Here is a 27,308-nt window from a genome sequence, read left to right as displayed (position 1 = left end):
ACGTAAATATTTTAATGTGTTCAAATCATGCTTACATCATACTTTAATGTTAACTATAGGTACAAAAGCATGAAATAAGTCAAAAATAGTTAAAGTATGAGTATGTGATGGTACAGTACAGTATAAACATTATAAATAAGTATAAATATAATGTAATTGTAAAATATGTTTATATTGTTTTTCATGTCAGTCACATTTTTTAAATTCTAAGCATGTTTTCAGTAAGTGTTGCATCCTACTGCGAGCTCAATGCCAACGTGTTGAACATCGAGCTGCGTCTGAAACACACAAACACACAACGACCTTGCAATGTCCAAACCAAAAAAAAAAAGGAGAGGTTTCCATTTCAAAGTGTTTTCGTTGTGCGAACTCCTTTCAATCCTCTTCTTCTCGCTTCTCTGCAGGTCAGAGTTGACGTTTCACAGCCGAACTCGACTCCCTGCTGCTGCTGCGGCTGATGAATGCTTTTTTTTGGGGTTTTGTTGTTGTTTTGTTTTTTTTGTTGTCCGTGTTCACAGACCTGCTGGGATCTGATGGAAACTTGGCAAAGACTCAGAGAGAAGAGAGAAAATACGCAACAACAAGAGAAGAAGACAAACGTTTGTAACATTGAAGTAGTGATACTACACTACAAAAATACATTAAAAGTCAGTGTATCCATAATTACACAATTACAACAGAATGTACTTAAAGTATCAAAAGTAAAAATTCTCATTAACAGTGTTATTTCACCAGTGACTAGTGCGCATGTGTTGGTGTTCTGCCATTAATTGACATTTTTATGCAGTTTTAAGCCACATTTTATGCTACACTTTCAGATCCTGGTGGTTTTATTTATATGTTTTAACAAGGTAAAAGATTTTAGTTATCAGATGCTCTGATTTTAAGTTATAAGCTTTAAGACCCGTGGTAACTGAGCTTGGTGGTACCTAAGCTTCTGAATGCTCTGCTGATTCTGCACTTTTTTAGCTGCAGGTGTTTGAGTAACCTGGAGGAAGTCGACATTTTATATTTCCATTTTTTTTATTTTGTATTTTTATTTTCATTTTTTCTGTTTTTTTACTGTGTAATTTCATTACAGATTGTGTATCCTCTGTATTCTCTGTGAAAAGCGTTTTATTAATAAATCTTGATGCTTTTTGGGGGAACGATCGAGGTGCATGAATGGGGAAAACACACGTCCCTCCTGTGGAAACGCCTCCATGCAGGCCAAACCTTCATCCATAATGCACTGCTCTCAGTCATGGTAAGTATCACAGGAATAACCCCCCCTCTCCCAGTAAAGCTCAGCCCATAAGGCTGTGCAGGAAGTATAATACCTTGAGTTTGGAGGACTTTCCACCGTATCTGTATGCATTCATGTACCATCAATGCATGTCACTAACTCGGCTTCTTCCTCTGAGTTTTTTTGTGTTTTCTCATCTGGCAGGAAACCCTGGCTTTCAGGCCGAGCCTTCGCCGTCCTTCACAGTCCTGTCAGTGTCCTTCCACGTCTATCGCTGCTGTTATTGTTATCGTTTTCTGTTTTTATTCACCAACATGTTCCCACCACGAATAAGACAAACAACTTCTGATGATAGTTTTAAAAAAAACAGCTCAAGACCTATTTTATGATCTTGTTTTGAAGTAATTTTATTTTATAATTTATATTTGATGCTTTTTTTTTTAATTGTTTTATTGCTTTCAAAGACAAATATTTGTAAAATAGAGATTTTCATCTTCTCGTAATCTTTCATCACAGTTCTCCGTTTCAGAAAGACTTCAAGACTTTGTAGCCTCACTAAAGCCGCCTGTTCACTACTGAGAGCTTTTACTTATTTAAAAGTAGCAACACCACACTATAAAAAAAACATTTTTCAAATTCATTGAATGAATGAATTTGAGTTTCCATCCTCCTTTTTCCCACCAATGGTTTCTGACCTGTAGGTGACGGTAACGCACCAAGAAATGCTGCAAAAGCAGAGAAGAAGAAGTTAGTCCACATGGAACCATGGATGTATAAAGAGAACTGGATACAGGAAGAGCGCCAGGCTTTGAATCCAATTTGACATAGCGACCAAACCGTGTAATTACAACGTCACGTGATGCACACTGGCCCAAAAAGACTTGTTCCCACAGACTTACATTGTGAAAGAGACGTCTGTAAATCAGCGGATACGTTTTTCTGAGCGTCACAACCGCCGCGAAATGACTCGTCTCACTATCAGAATTAAACCCGTTTGGTCCGATCACATTTCAAAAGCCTCGAAGAGCCGCATGATTGAATTGTTTTATCCTCATTCAAGTCAGCCGGAGGGCTAAACCGGAAGTAGCCGACTCGGCCAGCGAAAGTCACTGGTGCGCTCGCTCTATGGGAGCAAAGATCCGGTACTTTCATACCAGGAAGTCGATTTTTTTATTGCTTCATGCGCCACTGAGCAACTTTCATAGGAATGAACGGGGCCCCGCCTCCGACGCTGTATCCAGTTCTCTTTATACATCCATGACATGGACGTAAAGCAGGGGTTGTCAACTGGTCTCACCCTGAGACCCACATTTTCCCACAGTCATTAAGTCGTGACCCACTTTTATAGAATTCAAACCAAGCAAAGTGATTTTTCAAAAATATCCTCCGAAAAACACACATATGCCATCTTTTTTTTTAACATAAATACATATATTTACATGTACAAAGTGCATTTCAGAGATAGTTGGATGCAAGAACTTCACTACATATCACACACTGGGGGTTTCTGTCCCTTTTTATCCTCAATGTACGAAAATACGCATCTTAAATACTCCGGGTCACATTTGAACTTCACCATCTCATCGCCCCCGAACATCAACACAAAGTTAAAGTCAACGTCAATCAAATGATGGTTACCATGGCTACGGCGTGAGACTGCATGCCTGTCAATTTTTTTTTTTTTTTTTTCAAAATAAAAGACAAGTCCAACATCAGATGCGCATTAAATATTATTTATTTATTTTTGACCAGCTGTCCGCGACCCACCCAGAACAGGTCAGTGACCCACTTTTAGGTCGCGACCCACCAGTTGAGAATCACCGATGTAAAGAACACAGAATTCAAACTTTTAATATTTTTTGATGTAGAAAATGTATTTGACACGTTTTATTAGACTTCAAGGATTCACACAGTGAGATTTTAAAAGAAACATGAGATGGAAACTTAACTTTTGTTTGTTTACAAGAAATCTCCACAGGGTGTCTTTAAGGGTTCAACACCGATATCAAAAATCTCTATGAGCTCAACTTTTGACACCGTCAACCACAACACTTCATGGACTATCTGAGTCTGGTGAAAAAGGCTCCGAGGCAGCAGATCCGCATCTCGGTGGAGTCCTAATCCCTCACCACCTCTGACCGAGTCAAAAACCTGCAAGTTGTTATTGATGCTGACTTGAGTTTTTGTTCAATGTCATATATTATTTACATACTTTAGGAGTGACTGACGCCTTGATGAGCCCAAACATGAATACTGAGATGTATTTTTATTTTTAATATTTAATGTAGTTTACCTCTCCCTCCTAACACAGACTCTGGCTTTGCATCCACACGTTCCATCACATCTCTATTACAAACCGAGTCACATCTCCTCCCTGCTGTCCTCTGCTGTTAATATCAACTCCAAACCCTGAACAACCTTCAACATTCACTCTCCTCCGTACATCAATATGACGCACACACACACACACACACACACACACACACACACACACACACACACACTGCGTTCATCTACCTTTCTCCTCATTCTTCTGGAAAATAGAAAACAAATTATCCACCTCAGCCAAGGAACACAATTTCTTTTTGAATATGACATGAAATAAGAAAAACATTGCCAAACATTTGGAGTGTCGACACAACAAACACTGTTGGTACTTTGCATTTTTATTGGTACTAAATATTTGTGTCCGACCGTCTATCTATCCATTACTCACAATGTGCTGCAATAGAAAAAAAGAGATGATAGATAGAAAGGTCATTGATGGAAGGCTGTTTAAAATCAAACCTTCAGGTGTAACAACGAACCATAAACTCACTTACAAATGACACATGACATGTATGTTAGATTAAACGTCACTTCAAATCTTGTTTTTGTCACTAAATTTATCTCACTTATTGTCTGGAAACATACAAACATTACAGTAAAGAGTGACTGACTGAATAAAACTGACACATACCTAAAAAATTGCAGTTTTCATTCAAATCTATTTGTTTTTTTTTAAATGAAGCAAGCTGTTTCTGAATAGTTTAAAACTTTGTTAACAAGTTTCCTGAATTTATAAGACAACTGAGATGCCCAAATTGGGCGTTTGGGGACCTTTGACTCTGAAAAATCAATCAATAAATGTAAAAATTTCAATATTGATGCAGAGGCTGATGGCCAAGAGGACTGAGATGATGCCTCCTGACTGAGAAAAGATTCACTCTCACATTGGCTGGAAGGCAGAGATGTTGTTGGCAGCAACGTTAGTAGCTGTTGTTTTAATAAAATAATGACTGGTCTTAGATTTTAAAGGTTTAATGAAACCTGCAGAGTTGATGATGAGGTGAAATGTGCAGTGAAAGTCTTTCCCTGCTACATTTATCCAGATTTTAAACAATGTTAGCATTATGTTGGCAAAATAGGAAGAACTTATTTAAAATTTCCTGCTAATATAAAGTCATTTTCATCTCTTATTGAGTCATTGGATTGTTATATTCATAATTTGAACTTATTGTCAGGGCAGTAAAAAAATTAACCTGTCTCTTCAGTATATTAACTAGTTTGAAGAGTTTTCTAGAACAAAGTTTCAGTTTTTTTAATTTGCTTGCAGCAACCTGCTTTATTCATTAAGACATTTCTCACCTCTATTAATTATTGAAACAAGTTTAATTGAGAAAAAAGATCTTTTCTGAGTGCACTGGATTTATTTCCACTTGTTTTTACAAACACAAAAACTTGATTTTGTCTCTTGTGAGAATATGTATTGACTCTCACCTTAAATTAAATCTAAGCCTAATTTTAACTTAAAAGGGTGTTAAACATTTTTGGAAATATACTTACTTCCAAGTGTTAGATGAGGAGATGGATATCAGTCTCATGTTGTTAGCCTACTAGCTTGACTTAATAAACCTCTCTAAAGCTCACCAATCAATATGTTGTTTCTCATTTGTTTAATCTGCACACAAGTGGAAATGTAAAAACACAAATTTCAGGTGTCACGGATGGTTTTGTGTTGGAACTATTTCTTGGGGAACAAACAGCTCCTTGTAGTGATTGTGTGCAGCTTCCTGAAGTTGTCAGGTTTGGTTCCATCATGTCTGTAGAGAGACCAGAACCTGTGTCTGGCAACCCAAGATATAGCACAATAAGATAAACTACGTAGTGTAAAAAGCTGTAAAAAGCCGCTGTACACTACCTGCTAACAAGTTCAACATATCAACTTAAAAGGCCCCCAAGTGGCCAAAGAATCAGCCAATGCCGGTTTAAGAAGTTTTGGTAGATGTATTTTTAAACTTTGGAGAGAGCCAGGCTAGCTGTTTCCAGTCTTTATGCTAAGCTAAGCTAACCGTGTCCTGACTCAAACAAAACCTAAAACCAAGTCTTTACCCACAACGCAGCGTGTAGTCAGAGTCCCCACAAACCATAAAACATGTAAAACCCTTTTAAACTCTGTAAATGATATTGAACTTGACACGTGTAGTGAAAAAACATGCAGAAACGCCGGAAAGATTTACAGTAATATTGACTGACAAAGCTCCAGCAAATGAAGGCAGCTCCGCTCGTCACTGCCGTTATTACGACGGTGATTTACTGTCACAAGACGCGGCGCACAATGTGAAACATGACACACAATGTGAAACACACCGCGGAGAGCTTTGTGGCGGAAAGACGAGCTAATCCTCGACGTTTGTGATGTGTCGACAAAATAAGACTTTCATTCTATGTTACAGATATCTTCTTCATAGAGTTTGGGGAACTATGTAGGCTCCTTTGGATCATATATCACACTGTAGGTGGATATTCATCTGATTTAACGTTAGCTTGGCACACAATACCAACTAGAGGGAGAATGTGTGTGTGTTTCATCCACTGGAAGGCTTAAACTCTTCCATCAGATGTGATTGAATGCCAACGCTACACAGGCAGCTCTTCAGCTTTTATTGATTTCAAAAGGAAACGTTTCTCTTAAAGGCTCATCGCCGCAGCAGAGCTTTGAAGGTAACTGACAGCGTCAGTGACGAGTGGGATGTTTGTCAGTTTAAATAGACCGTCATATCGTTTCAGGCAACATCCTGTTTTACGTCTCATTTTCTTTACATGTTCTCGCTGTTGGACGCTAAGCAGCAACGTTAATACACGACTTCAAAGAAAGAAATCAGTTCATATTCCTTCAGAAAAGAAGCTGATTCCTCATTATGCAAATAAAACCCATGAGTTTATTGTGTTACATGTATTCATGAGGTCATTAAGATGTAAAAACTGACATTTAAAAGTGTTCAGTGAAGAAAAAGTTTTGTTCTTGTGTTTAAAAGATACAAGATCAGAAATATTAAATAAGAATTGAATTGGAACTGAAACATTTGACAGGAAATTAATCTGTAACTTGATCATTTTTCTTCACAATAAAAGTCACTGGGTTAACATTTGACCCAGTGGGGTTGTCAATGTAACCCAGTGTTACACCAGTACAACATTAGGTTAACTTTATCCAGTAAATCTGGTGGTTTTTGCTTTTTAAAGATGTTTTTGTCCTTAATTACTTCAAATAATAATATTTGCTAAGAGGTAAATTAATAATCTCAGGTGTTAATGATGTTTTAATGATGTTCCTTCGTCTCCACCACCCACACATCATCAGATAAGTGTTTTAAGATGCCTGATTGCTTTAAATCACAACCATGAGAATGAATTGCTTCACCCTGAGTGAACGGAGAGGCGAACAGTAAAGACAGCAGCTGCTCTGTGCAGCAACAAGGACAAACTGTTTTGGAAACTTTGATTGTGAAGCAAAAGGATCATTTAAACTTCTAGGAAACTTACAGCTCTCTGATTATATTCCGCTTTATGGAAATGAAACCGGCCTGCAGGCCATCTGCTTCACACGCATCATTTTAATCTACTGCTGACAAGCATAATGTTTGATACTGTTCAACTCACCAGCTCTCACATATCCTCCTCTGCATTTTCTCATGGAATTAAAAAAAAACATCCCGTATATTCAGAAAGAGCGTAAACACTCAGCTAAACATCCCCTGGATGAATGCTCTCCATCTGCTCAGCATGAATTAGGAAGTAGGTGTTGTAATTGAACTCCATGAAACTTCTATTTTCTCCTAAAGAGATTTTTCTTAAGGCAGCTCATGAGGGAAAACATTTTTACAACAATATACTCCGTATAAACAGCACTGATAGAGCCGCTGCCAGCGCAGAGAAACTAAACTCACCAATAAATAGTGAAACTAAACACTGAGAGCAAACCTTGAATGCACCGAGCAGCTGTCAGTCAAAAACGCACCAACTGAAAAAGTTCTGATTTCATCATTGAAAATGTCAAGAAAGCAGTTTCCATTGCTAAAAATATAGAGAAAGAAGGTAGCGAGCCTGTTAACACCCTGATATGCTAATAAATACACAATGAATGTTAAAAACCTGCATTCATTTACTTTTTAAACACAACACTGACATATGTTGAACTTGTCAGCAAACAGCAAACATTATCATTCATGTGGAGTCGTGTTTCTGTCCAATATTTACTCTCTTTTAGCTTCTGTTTTTAACTCTCTACCAACTCCTGAGGGAAATATCTGGCTCTTTAGCTGCTAAATGCTCCACTATGTTCACCAGCTAGTCTACAGCTAACTGTGTCTGTTTACCAGCCTGGTCGCCAGAATATAAAACGTTGGCACTGTACGTCTCTGCAAACTACAGACATGTTGAATATCTACATTTCAACATGTGAAATACGTAGCATATCAACATTTCTAAAGTGACGTAGTTCACATGTGATCTATATGAGTTGGAGGAGGAGGGGCAGGTGGATGGTTAGTAAGTTTTTTGGCAGCAAGTTGGAAGTCAGCAGGGCGCACGGTTCGAGACCACCTCGAAACCGAAACCAATGTCCGCTTCCTGTTTCAACCAACAACAGCAGGTGTTTTCAGCGAGACGTCAGGACATTTGCAGCCATTTTTCTGGTGAGAAAACCGGCTTTTCTTAGTGAGACATCAGCCATTTTTATTTTATTTTAACCCAAACCATGATCTTTCCCCTAACCCTAACCAAGTGGTCTTTGTGCCTAAACCTAACCAGACCTGAACCACAGCGTTGTCACACCATAAAACATCATTATTCAACAGGTAGAAATGTTAATATGATACGTATAATATGATACAACACGGCAGATCAGCTTATTGTTTACGCCTGGCAGCAGTCAGATGTCACTCTGGACCCACTTAGCACAACAATGAGAACACACATGTTCTTATGAGTAGATGTTTACAGTCCACAAAGGTGCGCAGGTGCTGCTCAGCCTTCAGCCTGCGACGGTGAGCGAGCTGTGTGAGTATCGGCATGATTAGAACTGGGACAGCTGTTGGTTTGCCTGGAGCTCTGTGGGTTTTATGTCTATAGATTAGCTTTATCTCAGCAGCGGATCTGTGTTCATGTTACATGCTGAAGTGGCTCCAACATCCAACTGACACAGGAATAAACCAGATCAGATTGTTTCATATCAGATCCGGGGCCACTTGCATATAATATGTGGTCCCACATCTGATTCATGTCTGATCTCTGGATATGAGACCACTGTCAGAACATTGAGATCAGACTTCATGTGGCTTTTATAACGTCTCACTTCTCCGCAGCACGTCGCCTCGTTATCATTCAGCGTCGGCGCCTCACAGCCCGGTAAACATAAACAACAACAACAACGACGGGACACGACGGAGAGACGAGGAAGTTTCATTTATTGAGAAGCTGAACTGGAAGCAATTTGTGTTTATGATTCAACTGTTGCACAAATAACATTATTGTTGTTATTCTTGTATTCATGCAGCTCAAACTGAAGTTAAATGTGTGCATGGGTGGCAGTTTAAGACATCAATGGGGGTTCAGACCGGAGCCGCATTCACACGTCACTTACAAACATGTTCTGCTGTTTATTTGTGAAACGCTTTATGCAAAACAGCCTTTCAAATGTTAATATTCGATCTGTCTGTCAACATGCTAAATATTAATCACACTGCATTCATTTGGCAGATGTTTTTGTCCACAGTGACGTCAGTAAGTGAATAAAAAGAAATTAAAGCTGCAAGCAGCGTTGGTCAGGACCTCGCACTCTGGCCCGATCAGATCATTTTACTTTTTAAAAATGAGGGATATTTCTTACAAGTGTGGTGTGCTTTTATTTTGAAAGTTTGATTGACAGGATGAGAATTTTCTGCAGGTTGAGACATGTCTGTCTTGCTCACACCTGTGTCATCAAAATGATAAAATCTAAACCGTTCGAGTTATTACAAAGTTTTTAACAACTTTTTTTCAGCACAGTGTCATAAGTCACCTATTAAAGTTTGACGCCGATATCATCAACGCCAAAATTTGGGCAGAGTCTTAATTTGAAAGGCAAATTGCGGACTTCCTGTTGGATTTAGGTCAGCGGTGTCAGCATACGATTTGTAGGTCTTGATGAGACGAATAACTGAGTTTTTGGTTTGATCTCTCTACGACATTCCTACGGGCTGTGGCGGCCATTTTAGTTACATAGGTGGCGCTAGAGAGCACATTTTGGCACTTTAGGGGTTAATATTTACATTTTATCAAATTTTTCACCAGACCTGATGTGCGTGCCAAATTTGGTGAGTGTTTGAGCATGTTTAGGGGGTCAAATTTAGGGTTTAAGTGGTGTAATAATAAAGAAACAAACAAACAAACACACGAAAAACAACAGTAGTTCTGCCTTTTGGGCTCGGTCCCTAACAAGAGTTAAATAGAAAAGATAGAAAAACTAGAAAATAAACAAGTAAAGCTTGTTCAGGAATAATGCAGGTGTTTATGGTTGCTTTGTATTGTTTGAAAGAAAAGAGATAAAACGCCTCACAGACGACGGGAGGATAGAAGAAGAGAGAGATGTTCTACAGTATTTGTCTTCCTTGTTCTATATTTTATTGCTCCGTCAATCCAAAATGCAGCTGAGCAGGTTTGTTTGTGCTGAATGTTGAACATGTGGCGGCTGATGGTTTATTTCATGTGACATGTTGAGGTTGTTTGCACAAATTTACGCGTCTTTTTCTTCAAATTCATTTACATATAAATTAACATCCAACAACCTGACTCAATCTATGCACGTTTTATTTTGCTTTTTAACTTTGCACACTTTTTTTTTTATCCCACAGTGACAAAAAAAAAAATCGCTTTTCACAAGGTAACTGAATATTTTCGAGGTCCAGCTTTGGCAGAGTATTATGACAGGTTGACAGGTTAAGTCTGAGTGGGGGAAACATAAAAAATAAAAAGACAGAGAGAAGAGAGAAAAATAAAATAGTTGACTTCTGGCTCACAGCTGAGTGGGAGGAAGGACTCGACTGACAAAACATCCCCCCCCCCCCCCCGCCTGCAGGCACAAACGTGCATATTGTAGCTCTTTAAAAGAAAAGTCTTTTCTTCCCTCTCTCCTCTCTCAGGCTGCTGCTGTCATCATCATCATCATCATCTGTGGTGCATCTTCCTCTGTGTTTTAATCCCAGACGCTGTGACTGGCAGGCTCATTACAGCGAGGCTTCAAACGCTGACAAGGAAAAAGAATCGACTGCGTGCCGCCGCGGTGACAAATATAGACCACGGGCACGTTACTAAGTTTCCTACCGAGGAGGGTTTCCATGTGTGAGTGTTAATATATGTGTGTGTGCGGAGATTTAAGACAACCGTGGGAAATGAAATTCCCTCGGACTGACGGAAAGAAAGAGTGTGTGTGTGTGTGTGATCTGTGTTATATAACCGTGTGTGTGCGTGTTGGGTAGATGAAGCCTTGACTCTGATATTCACACTGCTGGTGGTCCCTGACAAGTCTAATCTGTCTTCTGACGGGGGACGTTCGGCGGCGGCGGCGGCAGAGGGAATCCACGCCGCTGTAAAGTCCTGCAACATCAGCAAGAACCAAACTTCCAGCACAAAAGAGCAGAGTTTTAAAACATTTAGAAGTCCGACATGAATTGATCAAATTCTGTTTTCTCAGCAGAAATATTCCCCCCCAAAAAATTAAAACATTTCAAGAAGGTTTTGGAGATTTGCAGGTTTTAAATCACATTGAAATGACTGTAAAGATCCTAATTAAAAAGTGAAATACTGTCAGTGGAACTCTGTTTAAACAACAGTTCCATGTGTGCAGGACCATGATTAATTGATTAATTCAACACAGTGGCTTCGCTCATCTGACTAACAACAGAGGGACTAGTGCTCTTAATAGGCCCTTTAATGAGGTCAACACACAAGCTATTAAATAATCTATCACAGTGCAACGAATATGTCCCACAAACGCCATGTTGGATGAATGAAGAGGAGAGACTCTTCCTCTGTCTTATATCTGTGCAGCACATACTGGAGATATTATACAATGATGTAAAGCTCCGTTCGGGTTGGATTTGTTTCTCTAAAGGAGGTTTGGTGGTTTTAACATCACCTGCTGCTCAGTGGGATGTTTTTCACCTTCAACCACAGTAATAATTACACTGTTTTTCAGTGAACTCGCTGCTCCTCCTGACATTTAAATCCCGTCGGTGGGGCGGAAACCAAGCAGCAACCTCCGGGGCTGTAAAATGAAGTCAATGCAGAAGTGCCAAACCTGCAGTTCCTTGAACGACCACTTGAGGCTCCAAAAGCGAGTCAATCCCCATAGACCCCCATGTTAAAATGTCCAACTTTACAGCAGAAATAAACATGTTTACAGTCTGGTACAAACAACAGTTTTGGTCTCTTTAACTAATTTCCTCTTTCATGACAACTGTACGGGGGGTGAATTTTTTTATAACTCACCCGTTTAAATGTTGTTAAGCTGTAAAGTTCTGCATAATGAAGGACATGGCTGCTTTGAGTGACAGGTCCGCCAGCCGCTAGGTGGCTTGTTTCAGCCATTCGACCCGCCTCTTTGCCCATTTTTGATTGGCTGGGAGTTAGACAGCGTCACGCACTGCCAAGATGGCGACGATTCAATTTTTCTGGTAAGTTTATTTTGTTTTAACGGTTTTGAGGCTGTTTTTCGCTAGCAAAAATTAGCATTAGCGTTAGCATTATCACAATTAACCATAGACTGTAAATGTACCATGCTAACCAAGCTAACAGCTAGTGTTAGCGCCACCCTCTCGTCCAAATATGGTCACGTCTGGCTCCAAAAATCCAAGATGGCGACGGCCGGAGCGGCTCACTTTGAGCTTCAAAACCGCTCTTCAGAAACCAATGAGTGACGTCACGTTAACTACGTCCATGTTTTTATACGGTCTATGGGTGAAACATTCTTGTAGTTTAAAGTGGATCTCTGAGTTTTTTCCTTCCGCTACAAAAATATTTTTGCTAATCTGACAGATGGAAACAAGCTAACGCCGACATATCGGCCCGTTTGGGAACTGATACGACGACAGAAAAACATAAACGCATCAGGGGAACGAGACCCTGTTGTGATGTCAGCTACAGATTCTTGTTTGAGTCTTGTTTTTACATCATATTTTGTCAAATAGTCTCCATTAAAAGTCACGTGAATCATCTGTTAGCAGCTCCTGTTTGCAGTGTAACATGATGTACAGACGACTATCACTGCATCACTGTGATACTGAAGAAAACTCGTGATGATTCTCAGGCAGGTTGTTGTTTCTTCTCTGATGTCTGACTGGATTTATGGCGGTTTATTGGTGATGGACATATGGTGATGGAGATAATGATATCCTCTGGGAGCATGAAGACCAACACACACTGGTTGATATTTTCGAAGCCTTGGTGCGCGTGTCGAGTCCCCCAGAAATAATTCCAACACATTCGGCGGTTCGCTGCTGTGTTTTGGTTTATTACTCTGTAGGAAAATACTTGAGGCAGAGATGCAAAGTTTTCATTCACCTGATTAAAGAAAATTAAGATGTGTGGAATATTATCTGTGAAGTTCTGGAGATTTTAGTGTCAATGTTGTAACACCGATGTCATTTCGGACATCTGGACAAACCAGTGAGTCCATTTAAATTCATGAAGCAGCTTTTTTGTTTTTCAGACTATTTCATGTTTTCCTGAATGTTTCTAGGCTGTGTTTTCTCAGCGGGAAGCGGTTTAAAGTGTTTTCATATTTCTATTTCAGTCAAGCGCCGCAGGAACAAGTTGTGATTTTTAAGCAGGTGCTTGTTCTTCTGATACAGGAGGGTTTTCTATCAGAGGGCAGAAGTTTAAAAAAAATGAGACCTGCTGCGAGCTGCACTTCAGTCCATCTCACTCGCCGGTGAACTGACACGACCCTCCGTGACCCCGCCTACAGGATGTGTGTGTGTGCCGGCCTTAAGTCACACTGAATGATATCAGTATGTGTTTCACGTCCGTGTGTCCAGACTTGACGGATATATCTCTGCCTCACCTTCAGCTCTCCCCGGCGAGGCTTCGATCCTGCTGGACGTCCACGTCCATCAAACACCGGATGCTGTTATTTCACTTAGAATTAAATTACAGAGAAGAACAGTGAATATTTCATTCCTCGTCTTCCCCTCTGCGATGCTCTGAATGTTCTGTTCTGCTTTCCAAAACGGTCACACATATACTAACTCTGGCATGACAAAGCCACACATCATTGCACTTTGGATTAGCACCCTGCCAACACACACACACACATGCATCACTGAACCGAACTCTTACACACACTGTCAACATGCGATATCCTCTCCACACCACCCAACACATGCATATGTGCAGCATAAGTTCCTGCACACACACACACATACACACACACACACATATGAAACAGACCTCCTGACGACACTCACACATGACTGATGATGTAAACTGTGACCCACAGCGGATAGTGGACTCCAGATTCCTCAAATTCCTCTGTCGCTGTGAGTTTCATCACCAGCTTCTTCAGGGCGATTCTATTTGAAGGAGAAGCGCCGTGTAGCTTAATCTGACTCATCAATATACATGAGTTTGGCTTTATACGCTGTGTATTATGCATTGATGGTGTTTTTATGGGTTTTTACTGCACCTCATGTTTTTTAATCCTCCTAAATTCTTTTATATCTTCTGATTTTATTTCACTTCATTCTCATATTTATGTTACTGTTCTTGCATAATGTCTTTTGTACTTTTGTTGTGCATTGTGTGTTCTGCATTTTAAATTCATTTGTTGCTGAGTGCTACACTAATAAAATGCAATATTAATGAAAAGTTTAAAGTTAAAATGTTGGCGGTGGTAGCAGAAGGTGTGTTTTAATAATCCAGGTACCGACCACCAGAGCAGCTACTCTGTCAGAAATACAACAGAAGAAGAAGGACTGGTGTATTTGTTTACAGCGCAGCCAAACAAACAGCAAGCTAAAATAGACTAAACACAACAATATCGTCCAACACGGTTTCCATTGTCATGTTCCGCATCTTATCCAGTACGAGTGAATCCCATTGGCTCCTCCAATAACAATGGAAATTATATATAGAGAAGCATTTACAGGATGTAAATACAAGGAAAATCACAATTATCCTCTCCAGTAAAACATGTTTAATCACCAAACGTTGTGCTGCAACGTGCATAAATGTTCCAGATCTGTTTCAGAAGTTCAGACCTGCAGCTTCAGAGCAGAAACTCTCCGGATGAAACCTCCTGATCCAGCTGTGATGACTGCTGGGAGACTCCATGTGTGAATGTGTGGAAACAGCCTGAGAGCTCTGCAGTTCTTTAAAAAAAAAAACAAAAGATAAAGATGTTTCCTGAGGCAGATTTATTAAATGTGACTAACAGCTTGTTATTTAGCTTCAGCATTTAGTTCTGTCTGCCTGTCAGGAGAATGACTTTGTTCACTGTGATATCTTTATCCGCCGTTTCCTGTGTGATGGATGAAGACAAAGTACCTTCATGCATGACTGGCGGTTATTTTACTGCACAGAAAAATTCAACCAGTCAGGCTGAAAAATAATTTATTTTGTTTCCGTGAGCCGTATTAACAGGAGTGCACTGTGCTGTAACTGGAGCATAAATGACTATGTGATGTTTTTTTTTTTTTCTTATATTTAATTCTTATTATATTTTACGTACGCACTCATAGATTTATTTTACTAATCAGACTCTAGTGACCTCAAATCTGCAATTTATGTTGTTAGTTGTGCTGCCGGCCATAACAGAGTTCATAGGAAATTTAATCCTTCATGTGTATTATCTGATTTTTAGTCCTTCAGGCTGCTGGTCCTTTGAAATATCTCAACAACTATTGGATGGGTTGATATGAAATTTGGTTCAGATATTCACGTTCCCCAGAGGGTGAATCCTACTGACTTTGGCTGACCTCTAAAACTTCAGCAGTACTGTAAGATTAATGCTAACATAGCATGCTAGTGTGAGTATCCACAGTGTGTCCACACAGTCATTCAAAAGTCTGTGTGAAGCTTCTATTCAGCTTCAGCAGTCTGGGTTAGTCATATCAAGTGGATATCTGACACATTTACAGTCTTTTTAGCATCAAATTCCCTCTTTGTGTTTCCTCGGACAGTGTTTCCCTGTTGAGCTGCAGGTGGAAGTATAGTAATACTTCACCTCTAGTATTATCAAGTCATTTGAGGGGAAATTAGAGTCGGGTGTTTCAATCAATGGGATGACAATTAAGTGAGAGTCTGGGAGGCCCTGCGTTATTCAAAGAAGAGAAATCTGTGTCTTCACTATCAAACTCTGAGCTTCACAACACAGGTTTGTGGAAGTGTGTCATGGCTCAAACAAAGGAGATTTCTGGAGCTTAGCAGGCTGGAAAGGGTTACAAAACCATTTCTAATGAGTTTGGACTCCACCAGTCTGCTGTCAGGCAGATTATGTACAAATGGAAGACATCCAACACCATTGTTTCCCTCCCCAGGAGTGGTCGAACAACAAAGATCACACCGAGAGCAGGCGTGTAATACTCTGGGAGGCCACAACGGACCCCAGGGTAACGTCTAGGAAACTAAAGGCCTCTCTAACAATGACTACATTCGATGTTCATGAGTCCACCATCAGGAGAACATTGAACTTCAATGGTGTTCATGGCAGAGTTGCAAGGAAAAACCCACTTCTCTCCAAAAAGAACATGGCTGCAGTCTATGGTTCACTCAAGACCACGTGAATAAGCTAGAAGGTGATTAACACAATGTCCTGTGGATGGATGAGACCAAATTTGAATGGCTTGAATGAGAAGCGTTCTGTTTGGCGATGAGCAAACACCGTATTCCAGCATTAGAACCTGAACCCATCTGTGAAACATGGTGCTGGTGGTATCATGGTTTGGGCTGCTTTGCTGCCTCTGAACCAGGACAGCTTGCAATCATTGATGGAGCTGTGAGTTTCGAGTCGTACCAGCAAATTCTACAGGAAAATGAACTGAAGCTCAACAGAAAGTGGGTCATGCAATAAGACAACAACCTTAAATACACAAGTCTACCAAAGAATGATCAGAGCAGAAGAAAGTCAAGTCAAAGTTCTGACCTTAATCCTATAGAAATGCTGTGGAAGGACCTGAAGCATGTAGTTGATGTTGAGAAGCCCACAAACATCCCTGAGTTGAGACTGTTCTGTACTGTTGTTGGGCTAAAATCCCTCTGAACTGATGTGCAGGGCTGATAAACAACGTTTGATTGAAGTTATTGCTGCAAAAGGGGGTCACACCAGTTACTGAAAGCAAGGGCTCACATACTTTTGCCTCTCACAAATATGTAAGATTGGATCATTTCCCTCAATAAATAAATGAAAATGTTTTTGTCTCAAAGAGTTCCCTTTATCTAGCTTTAGGTGTAAAAATCTGATCTCGTCTCAGGTCACACTGATGCAGAAAATTCTAAAAGGTTCAGAAACTCTCACTGTGCAGAAGTTTTAGGCACTAGAAGTAAAGTGAGGATATTTTAAAAAATAATGTCACGAACAGATTTAACTTTACACTTGATAAAAAAGTTGAGCAAACAGAAACCTTAATGAAATCAATATTTGACTCCTTGTTCTTCTTGTTGCTGAAGATAGTTCTCTCTGAGTGGATGTTTGGGCTCGTTGTCATGCTGCAGGATACGTTTGGCAGCGATCAGACGTCTCTCTGTCGGTGCTGTATTATAGATACGAATCGAAATATCTAAAGTGCCTAAAACCTTTGCACAGTACTGTATATAAAAAGACAATATGAAAAATGAATAAAATTGAGATAGACGTGGATATGTGTTGAGACAGTCTGCAAGTGTTTCATCTTTAAACATAAAGAATCTGTGCGTATCCCAGAGCTTTATGGATCTGCTTCATACAAAGACGAGAAAGAAAAAGTTGAGAGACTGGAGGGAAATGAAAGAAAGAGTCGGAGCTGAACACAAACACACACGGTCGGTGTGTCTGTTGCTAGCTAGCTTACAGCTATTTTGCTCCACTATTGACTATTTGAAGGAATTAATTAAATTCATGCAAGTGATGTGAGGCAACAAAAAAAAAAAATCACTTTCTGCCTGAACACACGTTTACAGATGTGTTTTGCTTCACTTTAACTTTTTTTCTGTGTGAAAAAGGGAAAACGCAACAAGCTAACGAGACCTGTCTTCTCTCACTGTTGTCTGGACAACGATGACGTCTTTATCCCATCAGTAGAACAGTAAAAATATAACAATAGCAAAGTTTTTGTTTCTTGGTGTTTAAATGAGCATCTGCAGACTTCTGGTCTTGTTTGCATGGAAACAAGAAGGCAACATGAGTGAAAATCCATTTAACCTCTGACACGTATAAATTGCAGCACGCTGTGTTGATTGTCTTACAGCTGTTTTTGCTCTATTGGCCATTTGGAGGAATTAATTAAATACAAGCAAGTGATGTGAGGCAAAAAAACACATGTTTACAGATGCATTTTGCTTCACTTTAACTGTTTTTCTGTGTGAAAAAGGGAAAATGCAACAAGCTAACGAGACCTTTCCTCTGTCGCTGTTGTCTGGACAACGATGACGTCTGTATCCCGTCAGTAGAACAGTAAAGATCTAACAACAGCAAAGTTTTTGTGTCTTGGTGTTTAAATGAGCATCTGCAGACTTCTGGTCTTGTTTGCATGGAAACAAGAAGGCAACATGAGTGAAAATCCATTTAACCTCTGACACGTGTAAATTGCAGCACGCTGTGTTGATTGTCTTACAGCTATTTTTGCTCAATTGGCCATTTGGAGGAATTAATTAAATTCATGCAAGTGATGTAAGGCAAAAAAAAAAATCACTTTCTGCCTGAAAACACGTTTACAGATGTATTTTGCTTCACTTGAACGTTTTTGCTGTGTGAAAAAGGGAAAACGCAACAAGCTAACGAGACCTTTCCTCTGTCGCTGTTGTCTGGACAACGATGACGTCTGTATCCCGTCAGTAGAACAGTGAAGATCTAACAATAGCAAAGTTTTTGTTTCTTGGTGTTTAAATGAGCATCTGCAGACTTTCTGGTCTTGTTTGCATGGAAACAGGAAGGTGATTTAAGTGAAAATCTATTTAACTTCTGACACGTATAAATTGCAGCACACTGTGTTGATCGCCGCAGACACGCCTCCGGCCTCGCCACCGTGAAACAAATCATGAGCTCGTAGCGGTGAGTAATCGATAGACATCATATCTACACATTTATTGATCCTGAGGAAACAGCCTGCGGTCTGTTTACAGGCTGGTTTTTCAAGCTGCAAAAACACACACACAAAGATGCTCAAACAAACATTAAAGAGTTGAGTTTCTCTCTCTGGAGGATTTGCAGCTTTTTGATCAGAAGCCAGATCACTTACGATCTTTTTCATGTCAACATTTGAATAAAGATTTTCCCTCCTTCTCTCTGCAGCCTGCGCTTTTAAAAATCATTGCTCTCCTCCTCTTCTTCGTCTCCTCTCTTATCCCTTCATCTCTTAAAGCTCCTACATCTTTCCCTGCTTCTCCTCCCACAGTTTTCTTCTTCTTTCTTTCCCTTCAGCCTCCTTCCTTCCTTCTCTTACACGCTCCTCCTCCACCAGCTTCTCTTTTCCTCCTCCACCAGCTTCTCTTCTTCTCCTCTTATTTCCTCCCTCCTTTCAGCATTTTCTCCTCCCTTACTGCCCCTTTTCCTTTTCCTAATCTTCCAACATTTCCCTCCATCTCTGTTTCTGCTCTCTCTGCTTCCCACCTCTTCTCCAACAACAACCACTTTCATTTACTTCTCTCTCTCTCTCCGTTTTTCACACCTTCTCTTTTTTAAAACAATTTCTTCTTCTCCCTAAAACCCACCACCTCTTCCTCCCCTCCTCCTCTTCCTCCTCCTCCTCGCTTCCACCCCCCATAAAGGAGAGAAGAAAAATAAATCCTCCGCTAGGCTTTTACGCGCCGCGCGTAAAGCGCTTCACTCCCGGATCCGTGTCCAGAGCGCACGGACGGAGACACCGGCGGCGTAGAGGAGAGAGAGAGAGAGAGAGAGAGAGAGAGAGAGAGAGAGAGAGAGAGAGAGAGAGAGAGAGAAGAGGGGGAGGAGGAGGAGGAGAGGGGATCGCTCACGTTTTCAAATCCTCAACTAAAAGCCCTTCTTTCTCCTTCCACTCCTCCTGTGTTGAGGACGCTGAATCTGTCGGACATGTTCGGGTCTTCAGAGCGCTTCCTCTGCGGGACGCGTGGCCGAATTTAACAGCTGGTTCCGCGGATCCAAAGTGGCAGAAACGTGCCAGTCTGAAGAGGAAATTGTGTGATTTTAATAATAAAAAACAGGAAAATTAAAATAAAAAAAGGGAGATCCGGCTTAGATTTGAAATAAATCAGACAGAGAGAGAGGAGGCAGTGGCGGGACGGTCGCACGCGGAGCCAGACGATGGGGATTTAAACTCGCAACCATCTCCAGACATCCGGCTGTTGATACGCATCTGTGTTTCATGGCAGCCGGGATCCGAGTGACAGTCTGCGGGGTTTCAGTCCGGGCTGCTGGGGGAGCAGAGAGGAGCGAGCCGGGGTCAGTGACCGCTGCCGGGACCCGAGCTCCGTCCTAAAGACCTCGGAGACACCGCGAGACACAGAGGTCAGTGTGTCAGCCGCACACACGCGCGCGTGCACACACGCTCAGTGCATATGTGATATAGGTTATATTGTGAGTGTATATATATATATATATACACAGCTGCACGTTTATACAGGCACGCGCAGGTATGAGGTGGTAAACACACACACACACACACGTGCGCAGATGCATTTGGAAGAACGCGCACATCAACATCACACAGTAATCACTCACACGCGCCTATAGTCTGCACGTGCATGTGATATATATATATATTGATACACGGTACCTACAGCTCGCGCGCACACGCAGAGGAAACGCACGTGCTTAGAGACAAACAGAAACACTGTAGAGTCCGATGGAAACCACGTATCTCCAAGTTTGATGAATTTTTAACATGATTTTATCAGATTGATTGATTGATTGATTGATTGATAGATATTATTAATCCAAATGGAAAATTGCAGCTACAGCAGCCAACAACACGCAGAAGAACACAAGGAAAACAAACAAACAAACAGTAGAAATACTCTATTACCAGTATAAATCCTCCATTATAACCAGTACATGGATGTTTCAGCTTCATGTGGAGCTCAGTTAAGCGACTTTATGTCCAGCTGCTTCTGTACTCAGTTACTTTCCACCACTGACTCTCTGATTATCTCATTAAAGCTTCTTGGATTGTTAATTAAAAGCTCAAAATACAAGTTCTTATCACAGAAAATACAGGATTTGGAGATACATGGTTTTCACAGGTAGTGTTGGCATGCTGTTTAATAACACACACACACACACACACACACACACACACGCCTAAAGCAGCTCTTCTTCTTCTCCTCTCCAATGATGAGGAGAAGCCAGAGGAGGCTTCAGCTTCTCCTGAGATGTTTTGGTCCATCACTGATATATTTTCACCACTACGTGCTCCGTGAGCTTTATTCAGCAGCTAATATATCGCACCGACTCTGGAGACGACCTTAAAGTACGATATCTGCCTGAGATGAGAAACTTTCATACCTCCGACTGTGACGTCTCTGCAGAGCAAAAGATCAAACAGGAAATAGCCTGAATTGTTATCTTTTTAAAAAAAAAAATCATATCAGGAGCTTAATGAGGCGCAGTGTTTCCCTCCAAGCTGACAGCTGGTGACCCACTTCTAATAATGCATCACACTGGACAAATTTTAATATCCTCACCAGCGGAAAGTCTATGACTCAGCAGGTTTGGAAGATTATATGTTGGATGATATGACGGGAAATACAGGAACTCGTCACGTCATACTTCTGTAGTTTTGGTTCGTTGGTTTGTAAAAAACACTGAAATGCACAAAAAGAGTGATTTTTTTTTTTTTTACATTAAAACAGATGTTTAATGCAGATGCACAAGAGCCTGACATATATTGTTCCATTTCCTGCAAAAAAAACCCAGCAATCTGTTAATTTCTCTGTAGATTACCTGCAAAATAATCAGATTATTATGCAGAGTTGGAAGGTTTAGTTGTCCAGTTGAAATGTTCTGGCTGTGAGATGTGGTTGAAAGCTCCAGAAAAGGCTGCTAAATGGACCTTGAGTCAGGATTGTTTTTGCTAAACTGTGATTTCCACAGTGAGGACGTTTCACAGTTACAGCTCTGATAGATTCAGTATTGAACCCAAACCACTTTAAATCCCTCATCAAATCTGCCAAAGTAGTCGTTTATATTGTTAGAAATAAAGGAAATGATCTTTAGAAAAAGGTTCAAGAAGAAGATTTTGAAATAAAAATGAAGTTTCTGCTCTGAGATTCACCTCTGAACCTTCTGAGAAGCAAAGTTTGGGCTCGAGATGTTCAAAACGTAATGAGTTCAAATAAAACTTTGAAGTGTTGGGAGTCCTTGGAAAGCAGAAATCATCATCTCACATCTCCAGCTGATTGTGACTGACGGAGTCTTTTACAGTTGTTAAATGTCAGGGGAGGGGGGGTTCGGGGGTTCGGGGGGTTCGGGGGGTTTCTGTTTCCTTCTGACTCTGTGAAATGTTGCTCTGATTGATTAGAGCGAAGCCGTCGAGCTCGTTCTGACAGATCCTGACATCGTCTCATGTTCACTGAACTGCAGCTTCACTGTGAAATAAATCTTTCAGCCTTTTTCAGGCTGATTTAATCTGCTTGTGTTTTGTAATTCTGAACAGAAGCAAAACCTTTTATCCTGTTTTTTTTATCAAAAAATAATGAGCGTTTTTAATGAACATATCTGCAAAATATCCCCTGACAACATATTTCAGTTGTTTTCCTAATATCTGCTTGTAGCAACTGAAGCATGATTAATCCTTTTTAGGGGTTTTTGTTTAAGCTTTCGCAGCAGTTAGTTAAAGTTAAACAAAGATCAGAGTCTTTGTTAAATATTAAAGAAATCAAAAGTGACTTGAAGCACGAGACAGGACGTGTTTACTTTATTAATATTTAACTGATCTTAACCAAAGTGCTTTTTGTTGCCTAAACATAAGCACCTGCAGGACTCAGGATGCCCTGATGTCCAATATTTACACTGCAAATCACCCGTGTTTCCTTCAAAACATCACCTGCTAATTAAATCAGTAGCATTTAAAGGTTGCAGCAGTTAAACTTAAAGGATGTGGCTGCTAGTTTTCTCTACTGTGTATCTTATTCCTCCGTTGTCATCCTAAAACTATAAATAAAACACATCAGTGAGTCTCACGGCTGCTCTGAGTAACATGTTCCTTCATCATGAAGAGTTTGGTCGCGTCAGTTTGTTTAGAAACGGCTCCGAAGACTAATAACAGTGATCACGTCACAGTCACATTGTGAGTCTCTGGAGAGTAGTCCGGTGTACAGAACTGTAGTCCGTTAACAGAGCTTCGCTAGCTTGTTGTGCTCCAGATCACAACCTCTTGACTTTGAAGTTCTCTGAGAGATTTATAGGTTGTGTTTTGTAGTAAAAATGAGTTAGCGAAGCTGTACACAGAACAGCGTTCCTGCACATGCTCAGTAGCGTCTGCCTTAAACAGAACTACTCTCCGGAGACTGAAAACGTGATCGCTGTTATTAACTCATCAATGGAGGTCTACGGCACAGAGGAAGAAGATATATCAGGCTTTAAATCACCAGTAATCCTTTAAGTTTAGGCTCAGCCGCTACAACGTTTACATGCTACGCAACGTTTCATGTTTTTGTCTGTTAAAAGCATAGACTGTATAAAAACATGGACGTAGTTACCGTGACGTCACCCGTTGGTTTCTGAAGAGCGGTTTTGAAGCTCAAAGCGAGCCGCTCCGGCCGTCGCCATCTTGGATTTTTCGAGCCAGAAGTGACCGTATTTGGACGAGAGGGTGGCGCTAACACTAGCTGTTAGCTTGGTTAGCATGGTACATTTACAATCTATGGTTAATTGTGATAATGCTAACGCTAATGCTAATTTTCGCTAGCGAAAAACAGGCTTAAAACCCTTAAAACAAAATAAACTTAATGGTTCCACGGCTACACCTGTACTCTGTGACTCTGGGGTTACGCCCATAGACGGTATATAAATATGGACGTAGTTACCGTGACGTCACCCGTTGGTTTCTGAAGAGCGGTTGTTGAAGCTCAAAGCGAGCCGCTCCGGCCGTCGCCATCTTGGCAGTGCGTGACGTTGCCTAACTCCCAGCCAAGTTGCCGCTTGGTTAAAAGTGAGAATAAATCAGCTTAAAACACAACGACAGACATGATGCACTTTTTAAAAACTCAAGGCAGAAATCTACAGTTTAAAAACGTTATTGATCGTGACAGTTTAGAGCCATCTGTTTCTTTTTTTGCTAATAACCAAAAATTGATTGAAGAGGTTTTTTTTGGACTCTCAGCTTAATGAATCCAGATGTTTCGTCACCTTGTGATGAATCAGAAGCCAGGAGAGAGAGTGTGTGTGTGTGCGTGTGTGTGTGTGTGTGTGTGTGCAGCTGTTAGACGCACGTCATCGTCTCTCCAGGACCGGCGCCGTTTTCTCTCAGCAGACGCCTGAAAGTGACAAGTGTAACCGTTTGCCACGGTTACGTAATCACAACAGCCTGCAGCTCCCCTGCTGTGCCGAGGTCTTGCCGCCAATCGCCGTTTAATGGCCCCCCACTGCGAATGTGTGTTGCCAGATACCAGCACACACACACACACACACACACACACACCATGATCCAGGATGTAGACACATGTAAACACCAAGTGAGGTATCGACTAGTCACTTTATCTCTCTTTCTGTTTCTCCTCGTTGTCTCGCTATCTGTCTAATGAGAGCGCCATGGTTACAGATGCTGGGCAATTAAAGCCACAGGGTACAGTGTGTTTATTGTATCTCTGCACACACACACACACACATGCAGTTTTAGCCCCGCCTTTCTTCCCTCCATCACCTGTCAATCATCCTGACTGTCCGCCTCTTGTCCTCAAGGGTTCATAAGTCCTCTCAACATATGAAGTGATGTATTTGTCTCCTATCAGAAAGTAAATTGGATGAAGGACAAATGTTTGCTTTTTACTGTCATAAAACGTCGAGCAGTCATTCATAATGTCACTGGAATTGTCCCCTTTTCTTTATTTATAGATGCTCATAGATTATATTTATTATTCAAGGACCTCAGTGAGCTGGGGGGGGGGGGGGGGGGGTTTCCATCGGGAGATAAATTTTGTAGCTGTGAAGCTCTGAAAACCAAAGTCAGGGTGCAGTAACAACAAAAGGATGGAAATGAGGAGATCAGAGAGGTGATGAGGAGGTGTAGGGAAGGATGTAAGTGGTAACAGGATGGGGAGAAACTCAAAGGGAGAGGTATAAGGGAGGGACAGGCGGGAGTAAGGAAGGGAAAAAGGGGGGCTGTGAGGAGTAGAGGGGTAAGAAGAGGAGCTGTAGGGTAGGAATAGTGAGGGAAAGGGGAGGCGAGGAGGTGGTAGGGGACACCAGGGAGAGACAGGAGGATGAAGGAGAAGGAGGGAGGAGAGGAAAGGTTAGAGGAGGACTGAATCTGTAGCTCCAGCTGGACTTCCTAGATTGTAGAAAGGAGAGTGTAAGAGGGGGTGACAGGAGAGGAAGAGGATGGAAGGAGGAGGAGGAGGAAAGACAGGAGGAGGAAGCAGAAGGTGTCACATTAGTGGACAAACATGTTGTAATTAATTTTCCTATTATTCCCTCCATCATCCATCTCATTCATCTAGTTGCTCTGGAGGAACGGCGCCTCCTGTGGCCTCCAGCCTGCCTGTGATAACAACCAGTAAAAACCAGTTATTATTCTGATTATCTTGAATGTTTCCGTCTTAAATTTTAGTTATTTTTTTCCAACATTTTCCTAAAGCTACATGTGCTTTAATATGAATTAGTCCCTGTGAGCTGCTGTGATATCTTTTATTTCATTGTTTCATCGGTTCAGCTTCATTTAACAATCTGTATCTCGGCCCTTTTCTCTTCAGTATCTCTCTCCTCTATCTCCGTCCATCCCTCCCTCTCTCTCTCTCTCTCTCTCTCTCTCTCTGCCAGTCTGTTGCCAGGTCTCTCGCCCCCTCACCGTCATCCTCCTCCTCTCTCTCTCTCTCTCTCTCTCTCTCTCTCTCTCTCTCTCTCTGTTTTACTGCCCTCCAACTGTCGACAACACGTGTCCTCCGTGTCCCTGTTTCTCTGAGCGAACACACTCACACTCACTGGCAGGCGTGTTCAACAGTGATTCTGGTTTTGGAGTCTCTGAGGACTGTTAAGGTTTCAGGGGAGGAAACACGAGTGCTGCCATGATTTAAGAGAAAATGTCACAGATAAATCAAGGAAACACTGTCTTCAAAAAAAAAAAAAAAAGTACAGTGTGTGTAGATGTGTCCTCTATTTCACATCAGTGGAGCTATTTCTGCAGTTTTCCCATCATTCTCAGTGCTTTTCCATTCCCACCTGCCACCCCCCCCCCCCCCCGTCCCTGAAGAAGATAAACATGCTGGATGTTTTCGTCGTCCTTTCCCTCCTTTTTAAAGAAACACCGAAGGCTTTAGCGCCCTCTTCCTGTTTTGTACCGTACAGCAATCCAGCGGATTTCCCTCCGAATGTGATTCAGTGGAAAATGCAGATTTGCAGATCAAATTTCTTCATCTTTGTCTAACTGACTTTGAAACTGACTGTTTCATCTGGATAAATGGTTTATAAATGTTAGCATACCTTTACGTTTTGTGAAATCAACCAACGGGGCGGTTTGAGTCCATTGGCGCCCATATGGCATCACTTCCTGTTAATACAAAACGGCGGTATGCATTTAATTCTTGTTAACTAAATCCAAAAACAATCCAAAGACTAATGCCGGGAACAGACTACATGATATCTTTGTCTTTCATGATGGTCACCGTGTCAGATCAGTTCTTGGTGTGTCTTGGTTGAGGTACGACCCCGACCAATCATCATTAACGACCCTGTGAAAGTTCATAAGTCGTCGAGGAGGAGAGTCAAGAAACTGTCAATCATGGCTACAGAAGCTCTGTGTGATGCTGTAAAGTCACAAGAGAAAGAAAAAGCGATTGTGGACCCGTTACTGGGTGTCAAGAACATTACATAAACCATTACATTATGTAAACTGGGGATGTTCAGAGATCCCAGTATTTGTATCTGTATTTGTATTTGAACAAAAGTAGAAAGAGGCTTAAAAATCCTGTTTTTGTGTTTATTACACTTTTAATTTTTAGAAAATGAAAATATTATAATAAGAATTCATGAATAAACTACCTTACGAAGGAGGTCCCCACACAGGGTTTTGGACTGGAGTCTCCCAGATCATAGACGACTACGCTGATTACTGAGATAAAACTTTACTCATCGCCTCATTGCAGACAGACCTCTACCTATTTATACACCCATAACACAGAGACAGCACAGCGTGTAACATGTAGAAGAACTTCAAACACCATTATTGCTTTGCACTTTTCATTTATTGCCTATTTTTTACAACCTAACTTTGTGGAAAGGAGAAGAGGAACAACAGGTTATGGAGAGTCTCTTGGGAGCACTTTGCTTGTGTCAGTTGCTCAGCTTTATCTCTGGGGGACACCCCCAACAAATAACTTTTAAAATATTTGTATGAAACAAATATTCATTTAAAACCTATCTGTGCTTTGCCGAATAACGTATTTGTATTCGGGCACACCC

The 27,308-nt window shown here is 41.0% G+C and overlaps 1 protein-coding gene and 1 long non-coding RNA gene across 3 annotated transcripts in view; one reads left to right on the top strand and one right to left on the bottom strand.

The window, feature by feature from the left end:
* Positions 1–1,668: 1,668 nt before the first annotated feature.
* Positions 1,669–26,725, bottom strand: LOC122974328. 2 transcript variants are annotated; one of them, XR_006400336.1, is made up of 3 exons: positions 26,331–26,725; positions 13,587–14,892; positions 1,669–1,950 (listed from the first exon to the last, which is right to left on the bottom strand). It is a non-coding gene; the product is annotated as an uncharacterized LOC122974328 (long non-coding RNA). The 2 variants fall into 2 exon arrangements; XR_006400335.1 differs by lacking the exon at positions 26,331–26,725 and having other exon boundaries at positions 13,587–15,581.
* The window catches only part of npy2rl (neuropeptide Y receptor Y2, like), a 61,926-nt gene continuing 54,285 nt past the window's right edge, over positions 19,668–27,308 (top strand). The window contains exon 1 of the mRNA XM_044342088.1: positions 19,668–20,201. The gene's annotated coding sequence lies outside the window, so the exon portion shown is untranslated. The remainder of the gene's footprint in view (positions 20,202–27,308) is intronic.

Source organism: Thunnus albacares, chromosome 22 (assembly GCF_914725855.1).
Source record: "Thunnus albacares chromosome 22, fThuAlb1.1, whole genome shotgun sequence".
NCBI lineage: Eukaryota > Metazoa > Chordata > Actinopteri > Scombriformes > Scombridae > Thunnus > Thunnus albacares.
The sequence above is the reverse complement of the archived record's forward strand: the minus strand, read 5'-3'. Positions and strand labels throughout refer to the sequence as shown.